Here is an 8,756-nt window from a genome sequence, read left to right as displayed (position 1 = left end):
CTAGATACATCAATTATTGAATGAATCTAAAAAATAAGTTGTTTCTTATAAATAGAACCGGAGGGTAATTTTTAAGTACATTAAAAGAGCACATGAAAAGGAGTTTGTTTTTACTACTAGAGACCACACTAATATCATTTGGTATCTAGATGTCAATTGTGCAGGAGATGTGAGGGATAGGTGATCTATTTCAACTTATTACACTTTTGCAGGCAGAAATGTGATTTCATGGAAGAGAAAAAAAAAGAAAAGTGTAGTTGCCCGACTAAGTACATAAGTTGAGTATTGATTTATGGCTCATGTGAGGTTGTTCAAATGGAACTCGTGTGCGATAATCAATCAATTTTACACCTCTCATCCAATCCAGTTTTTCACAAGAGGACAAAACATACAAAAATTGATTATCATTTTATTATAAAAAAGATTAAGTGGTAGATATGTTTACTAAATATCTTGAGAATATCTTACCTCACCCTTTGGGTCTCTCTTGAACCATGTGAGTTCCCAAAAATGCCTCTGCTTTCGTAAATGTACCTCTGGAAGTATCCTTTTATTTTGTTTAACGTTGTTTTATTTCGTAGATGTACATACGGAAGCTTCTGTATCTGCATCTACGGAAGCATTTGATGTTATATTCGCGCCAGACTCTTCTCCTCCCCCATTCTTTACTTTTCTCATTTTCAAACACTCAAACTCTCCAAACCTCAAAAATCAAACTTCCACAAAACTTGTTTTCTATCTCTCGAGTTCGGCCGATAACGTCAACATCAACTATCAACACTTTTCAACAACTTCAAAACTTAATTTAATCGATAAGTTTTGACATTTTGAGTTATTTTAGAGTATTTGTAATAGAGTTTGTATTCGGTTTTTAGGTGTAGAAATGATTGGACAGTTTTAGAAATATAGTTTAGAGACAACATATGTACTGTTTGATGTGTAAAATTGACGATCAAGCAACCAAAATGGGATTTTTAACTCTTTACAACAGTGACCAGACGCCATTGTTGCATTTTTGAGGTTTCAGAACCTTCCGTAGATTCATTTACGAAAGAATGGAACGTTGGGTCATTCCGTAGATGCACCTACGGAAGAAATCCAGTTTTTTTGTAAAGTAAGGTACTTCCGTAGATGCATCTACGGAAGAGCAAATATTTTTTTCTTTTCTTGTTATAACTACAAAGTATCTAACTCGATTTTATTTGTATCACAATGCAAACATTATGGCCAACCATCCAGACCGCATTATACATGGGAGGAAAGCACAGCATGCATCCGTGTGGCGTAAACGGATGCATGTAGTATCACAGGTGACTGATGGAGCTTCCGTTCCAGCAGATGTATCTGCTGCACCTGTTCCAGCTGGGCGTTCTCCATCCGTTCTAGTTGAGGGGCCTTCTCCATCTGTTTCAGTTGAGGGGAATTTTCCATCTACTACTTCATCAAGGAGGCCTCGGGATGATGCTAACGGTTCCTCACAGATGCCCTCCGCCTGCAGACTTCGACGGGACAATTCTTCTACTCCTGTGCCAGTGCCAGTGACAGCCGATGCATGATATTTGGTGCCACCTCTTGAGTTGCACGAGAATGATGAGGTGTCAGAGCCTGTCTGATACCCAACAGGTCCTATAGATGCATCCATATTGATAGAGTATGGAGATCATTCAGCCAAACATATCTAGAAGAGGGAGGTAAATTTTCTTTGGTTATTACTTATTACTTTTTTTCTTCAGTTTCTGATTAATTGTTTCTAACTTTGCTTATTAATAACAGTGTTTTTTCGGAAAATTTCAGAATAGGGAACCACAGAAATCTACAACTACGGCCGGAATATTGGCGCTCTCGCGTAGCATGAGGAGACGTGTTTCCAGGATATCCTCACAGCTTATGGGCTGAGGTACCTCTGTCAGGTCGGGTTCCAGAAGATACATAATGGGATGCTGATGACATTTGCAGAGACGTGGCATCTAGAGACATCGCCATTTCATGTTCCTCACGGTGAGATTACCACCACTCTTGAAGACATTGCATGCCTCCTGCATATACCTATCAAGGGTACCCTCCTTAGTCACGGTAGGTTGACGAAGGAGGAAGCGCGGGAGATGCTGGTTGAGGAGCTAGGGGTTGATCCTAAGGATGCGCTTGAGGAGGTTGAGAGGACCCGCGGGGCGCATGTCAGGTTTCACTTCTTGAGGCAACAGTACAATGGCGAGCTCCTTGTGGGACATGCTGCTGCTGATGACAATGATGAGGTGGAACATGCTTCCAGTTCGACCATTATTGTTTGTTATCTTCTGGAGCGCGTCATGCATAAGTTTGGCTACGGTAGACGATACCTCGCCACCCTTCTGACTCCGCTCCTATCGCCATGACCCGTCAGCAGCTAGATGATGTCTTTGCAGGCTGGGAGCATCACATGGTTCTTGACGAGGCTCGGACGACCATATCAGAAGTATACTAGAGCTGCGTCGACGGGTACATCACCTGGTACTACAGAGTGTAGAGATGTCAAAATGGCCTACCCGGCCCTAAACGGGCCGGCTCTGGCGAGTTCTGGGTTTTTTAGGGCTGAGCCAAAAAGACCCGGTTTAATATGGGTTCAAGAATTACTACTCGTCCGGCCCTAGATGGGCTTCGGGCTACCCGGCCCTAAACATGCTTTTTTAATAAAAAAAATTAAAATAAAAACTCCATAATATTTATTATAACTAAAATAAAAAATTATAGTATTTTAAACATATTACATTTTTAAGAACTATATTATCTCTTATAAATACTATAATATGTTTTTAAATACAATATATGTCTAAATTTTATAAAATAATACTTGAATATTTAAAATAACAGAAAAACTAATATAATACAATCTAAGAATGTTGATTATATTAATGTATTATATTTAAAAGTGAAAGATCAAATAGAATAGAGATAAAATTTAGTGAGGAGAGAAAAATCAATATGATATTTTGGAGTAAACAATATAAATATTTATATATATATATATATATATTTTTTAATTCTATAATTATGCAGGCCTAATGGGCTGCCCACGGCCCATATGGGCTATCCCTAATGGGTAGCGCGCTTTTTTAGGGCTGGGCTAAAAAGACCCAAAAAATATGGGCTCTAATTTTAAGGTCCAAGCCCTATAATTTTTCGGGCCTGGCGGGCCGGCCCATATATGTTAGCCAATTTTGACAGCTCTAACCGAGTGTCACACTCATACATGATTTTCACTGCACCGAGATCACCGCTCAGACCAGCCCACAAGGAGATTTTGCGGACTCATCAGGCTCAATTGGACCACACTCAGGATGTTCTTCCTCGGTGTCGTCAGATAGATGACATGGGGCGGGCAGATATTGCAGATGGTTTCGTTCCTGAGGGGTCTGATGTCAGGCGTGTTGATGGTTTGATTAGGCTTGCAAAGGAGGCATTTTTGTACCATCGACATCATGCCAGGACAAGTGGGGCACTTGACGGTAGAGGCAAAGTAGCCAACAGACGGCGTGGTGGACGCAGAGGCGGAGGCGGGGCCAGAGGCAGAGGAGAGGCGCAGAATGTTATCCGCCACACACAATAGTGATGCCTGTGATTTTTTTTATATCTGTATTTTGATGCATTCATGTACGTTACTTTGCATCCAACAATTGATTTTAAATTGCATTACTTTAATTTACTATAATTTGTTTTTTTTTTCCTTTTTGTTATAAAAATTGAGTTTTGGAGTGAAGTGTATGTGATTTAAAAAGATAACAGAGTGTTCTGTAGGTACATCTACGGAACACTCTGTTTTTAACACGTTTTGTAGATGTACCTACGAAGCAATTGCTGAACTGAACTAATTTGAGTTAAGCCAACATTTAATATATTTTTTAACGCTTCCATAGATATACCTACGGAAAGAAACAATTTTTTTGAAAAAAAGATATTTTCTAATGTGCATCTACGAAAACAGGAGGCATCATTGAAATTTCGCCCTATAACCGAGAGAATTAAGGGGTGTAATGAGATATTCTCATTATCTTTGAAGCCCTAGCATAACTTACATAGTATGTGACAAAGTGGATTCACAAGATAAATATGCTCCATCTTGAGTGGGAGTATTGAGATATTGATATTTATTCATAAGATAAATATGCTCCATCTTGAGGGGGGAGTATTGAGATATTGATATTTATTGTAATTGATTCTTTTTGTATATTTAATATGTGACAAAGTGGATTAATAAGATAAATATGCTCCATCTTGAGTGGGAGTGATGAGATATTGATATTTATTGTAATCGATTCTTTTTGTATATTTAAGAATCAAGATAGGATGTTTTCAACATTTTCAATAACACAATATTCTCATATTCAATAGTTAGAAACTAGCGGACGCCTGATATATTTGAAACAATAGAGAGACCTCACAAATTAATATGAATTGATTGAAAATGAAGCAATAGTAATAATTTTTAATAAGAATTGAAATTGAAGCAATAGTAATAATTTCATCAGGTTTTGGAAAGGGAACACACTTGTGTTAATAAGATTACACACATTACAGCAAATACTCTCAACGTCTAACTTTAAAAGTGTGAGGAAATAATTATTTTAAGACTAAGTAAATGATAGTCAAGGCGATAGTGGTGCATAATGACCTCCGTGTTGATTTTAAATGAAAAAAAAAAGAGTTGCTGTTGAGAAAATTTAGGGGAAATTCTAGTTATATGAATAATTCAATGGATTTTATACCGAACCAATAATATCAATGTCACAACTATTTCTGTGAAAACGTTGATCATTTTTTACAGCAACGGGTGATTGACAGTGACCTATTTGCTTTACTTGTATAGATTAACATCAATGACATTATAAAGAGAATGAAAAGTGTCGGTGCCAACTTTGATTCTTCCTATATATTTCTACAAAGCATCTCTTTCTGCTTGCATTTGTAAACGAAATTATGGCCTCAGAAGTTTAGGCCCTGCATTGGAGGCTATCCAAGATGAGATCACATCCACAAGAACATCCATCTCCTTTGATACTTGCGCGCGAAGGATGTTGTTTGTTGAATCCATGCCTAGTGTGTTCCCTACTTCTTTGGCAACTGACTCCCATGGTGTTCCTAAGGTAAGATTCGACAAAAGCTCGCTTCCACGATTAACTGCATTAGCCATTGCTGGTGGAACATCTGGGAGTGCCTGCAAGGTGTGTAATAATAATTACAGATACGGATCATAGCCCCATTACAATTTCATTTAAGTCTACTAAAAGTACCTGCTGCAATGGAAGAACATGATCTCCTGGCAACTTGCGTATTGACATGTCTAGTACAGAGCTTATGGCTGCTTCGGAACTGAGCACTTGTGCTAATGTTGAGGTGTCGTCTATTGAATCATCATTGAATTTGATGAGAAGATTTCTGGATACGCCATAGTATGATTTTATCTGAAGAATTCAAAAACAATTTATAAGTTATAAGCAAAATCAAGAAAGAAACTCAATAAATAAATAGAGTTGAAATGATCAAAGGATTCTGAATTGTTTCAGGAAATCATCTGCATTATTAATTATATATTTATATAGGGGGAAGGGGTAAATCATAAAAGGGATCTTGAAAATTAGCTGTTAAATAAAAAATATTAAGAAACTAAACTTAAAACGATGTTAAGTTAAAGATGTTATCAAACCATCCTAAAAAATTGATGCAGCCAAATAAACTAGTCACAACATTCATGTTAATTAGAATTTAGGAATATAATCCAAACATAATGTACTCTTACTCTTAAGTCTAAGCAAATAAATATGCTCGGGAACATTAGATATGAAATGAAATGCTGACAGATTATGAAAATACGATTGATAAACAAACCCTTCATATTACAATGATAAAATTGCTGGAATAATAGTAGTAATCAGAATTGTCACATACAAGTCGACGGGTCTCCTCAGGCTTTGGAGTAAAATCTTCTCTTCCCTTGGCTAAATCCATGTACAGGGGAAGCAGCTGCTCAACTAACGGAAGAACCTGTTTCATAATGGGAGGGCTAACATTTCCTAATTGTTTCAAAGTCATCTCCGCCTGCAAGTGTTTCATGAATCTAGGATTGGTCATGTAAAGAAGTAAAATAAATATTGTGCAAAGTAGTATCGGTACTTGTTAGTTGTTAGTGCTGGAAAAAAATATCTAAAACAACAAAAAAATTTCTCCTAGATATGAAAGAACAAGGAACTTTAAAGCATTTTCCTGATATATGGTCAAATGAAAAGACCACCCATATTGTTTCCAGTGCTGTAACTGACTCTTACTGCACCAACCTTCCCATCCATGAAACATTGTTAATTTCTTTCATGCAATTTCTGTATTGGTTGATTTGCACTTGAGGGAAATTATAGTCAGCTCTACTGAGACATGGTCAAATGATAAAGACTCGGGTTTTTGACATAGCACTTGACTCTTAGTCTTTAATATCATATAACAACAACCTCCCTTATGAAACTCCTAGTTGATTTCATCTTTCAATCAGATGGTACAGCTCTGCAATTGAATTTCTTACTCTACCTTTCAAAGGGCTTTGTAAGAAAAAACAATGCAAGAGGTATAATAATGTTTCATTTTTTAAGAAAATATAACTGTTTACTGCATGAACATTTTACTTTCTTCAAAAGGTCCCTAATAGTCTTTGACATAAATTCAGTAATCGCTTAAGCGAGGTGTCTAAGAGTTTGAGTGGAAATGGTTTTAGTGTATTCAAATATACAAGAAAGATTGGAAAAGAAAAAAGACCATCTGGAGATTTAATGTTTTTCAGTCAACCTGAAGGGAAGGTTATTGTAATATGACATTAGACAGAAAAGGAGCCAAATTCTATTTCACATACCACAAGAGAGGTTGTTAATATTTCTCTTAGAAAATATTAATAGGTGCCTTCCTCGATTCCCAGGCAAGATATTTATGTAGCAATACTGACCCCTGCTCGTAGAGTTGGTGAAGAAAAAATATCTGATAGAAGTGGACCAAAGCTTTGAGCCATTGGAACCAGAACTGGAGAGAACAAGGGGATAGCCGAACTAGCTTCCTGCATCAATGAAAAGAAATTTAGTCAATAATGATTAGATTACAAAGTCTTACATAGGAAACCTTCAGAAAATACGTGTGAAAAATTGTTAGGAATTACGAATGACAACATGAATAAGTTTAGATCAGAAAGTTCTGAATAATCTTATTCAAATCTGATTTATTTTCAGTCGTATATATTTCATCCTTCTTCCAGTATTTCTGTTGATTGTTGGATGAATACCTTGTTATTGAAAGCCATGAGAACATTTCCAGATCTTTGCACTGCATATCTTGACCCTGGTTAAATAACAAATCTAATTCAGTATCTACAAATCAAGTTACTTTTTACATTCAAGTTTAACAGAAGATTATCAATATATACCAATCAGAAGGTGGACAAGCGATCCCAGAGAATGGCCAACACCAAAAATAGGAAGCTCTTTGACCTAAAACAATGAGTACTTCTAATGAATCCTTTGAAAATTTAAAAAAAAAAAAAACAAAGAAACCAACCCTAGGACAATGAGTTGAGGCTTACTGAATCTTGTAGTGTGCGGTAGCACCGGTCAAATTTAAATTGCACTTCATCTGCAATGAAGAAGTGATCAAACCCACTAGCATATGGAGTTGCAATGACCAATACACCCCTAGTAACAAATGGTTTTAAAGTTAGCTATTTTTTCAACTATAGATCCTACATATATGAGCCTCAAATGATCCAAATATGAAATATTTCCTAGAACAAACATTAGCATTCATTCAAAAATTCTACTCTAACAAATCAATATATGCATTTAATAATCATACCACGGGGACTTACTTTTCTGCTAGGCGCTCAAGGAACCAGCGGTAGGTAAGCTGAGGTGCAGCTCCTACAAATATACCCCCCACAAAATGTACAACAAAATTGGGTTTGGTGCTTTTGGGTTTGAGAATCCATGATCCCTGAAATTATACAATCAGCATTTACCAAGATTTTTGAAAATAGAAATATCAGTAACACGCATTTTTCAAAATGTGTTCGTGTCAGTGTCCTATGTTTTAACATTATCGGTGTCAGAGTGTCTCTGTCGTGTCGCTGTGTCCGTGTCAGAGTCTGTGCTTCATTGCCTGGTTGGTAGTATATAATTACCTCCACTTCAGTCCAATCTGCAGAACCCCATGCATCTTGTGATTGTCTAGCAGAAGTAGTAACTAATCTGCAAAGAAATCCACAAACCACAAACACAAGATATATTAAATTTATAACAAATAAGTTTTATTATCAATACACTAATTTGATTAATTCTCAATCATTTTTAGGATTCCAATTAAAGAATCGTAGGTGTAAAAAGAAAGTGTTTATGAAGAATGAAAGAAAAGAAAAGTTGTTAGGTTAAAGAGAAAGAACCTTTCGATTTGGGAGTAAAGTTGAATGGTTTCGGGTTGAGGTTGTGGTTTTGTATCGTTGTTGTGATTGGTAGAATTGCAAGAGATTGTGGTGTTGAAACGAAAACGAGGGTTGAAGTGAAGAGAGGGGTTTGCGTTCAGTTTGATAGGAGATTGTTTTCTGTTGAGATTGAGGGAGTAGGAATTGGAAGGTGTCCATAGCAAAGTAGCCATAATAATTTAGACAATTTTCTCTATGATTTTTTTGGCTCTTTTTTTTCTTCTTCTTCTTTCAACTACTACCTTGCATAAAGGAAGTGGTGGCTAATTGCGTCACGCTA

At 36.6% G+C, this 8,756-nt stretch overlaps 1 pseudogene; it reads right to left on the bottom strand.

The window, feature by feature from the left end:
• Positions 1-4,710: 4,710 nt before the first annotated feature.
• Positions 4,711-8,756, bottom strand: LOC131641882 (uncharacterized; annotated as a pseudogene).

This window comes from Vicia villosa, linkage group LG1 (assembly GCF_029867415.1).
Source record: "Vicia villosa cultivar HV-30 ecotype Madison, WI linkage group LG1, Vvil1.0, whole genome shotgun sequence".
Classification (NCBI taxonomy): domain Eukaryota; kingdom Viridiplantae; phylum Streptophyta; class Magnoliopsida; order Fabales; family Fabaceae; genus Vicia; species Vicia villosa.
This window is presented reverse-complemented; position numbering and strand designations above follow the sequence as displayed.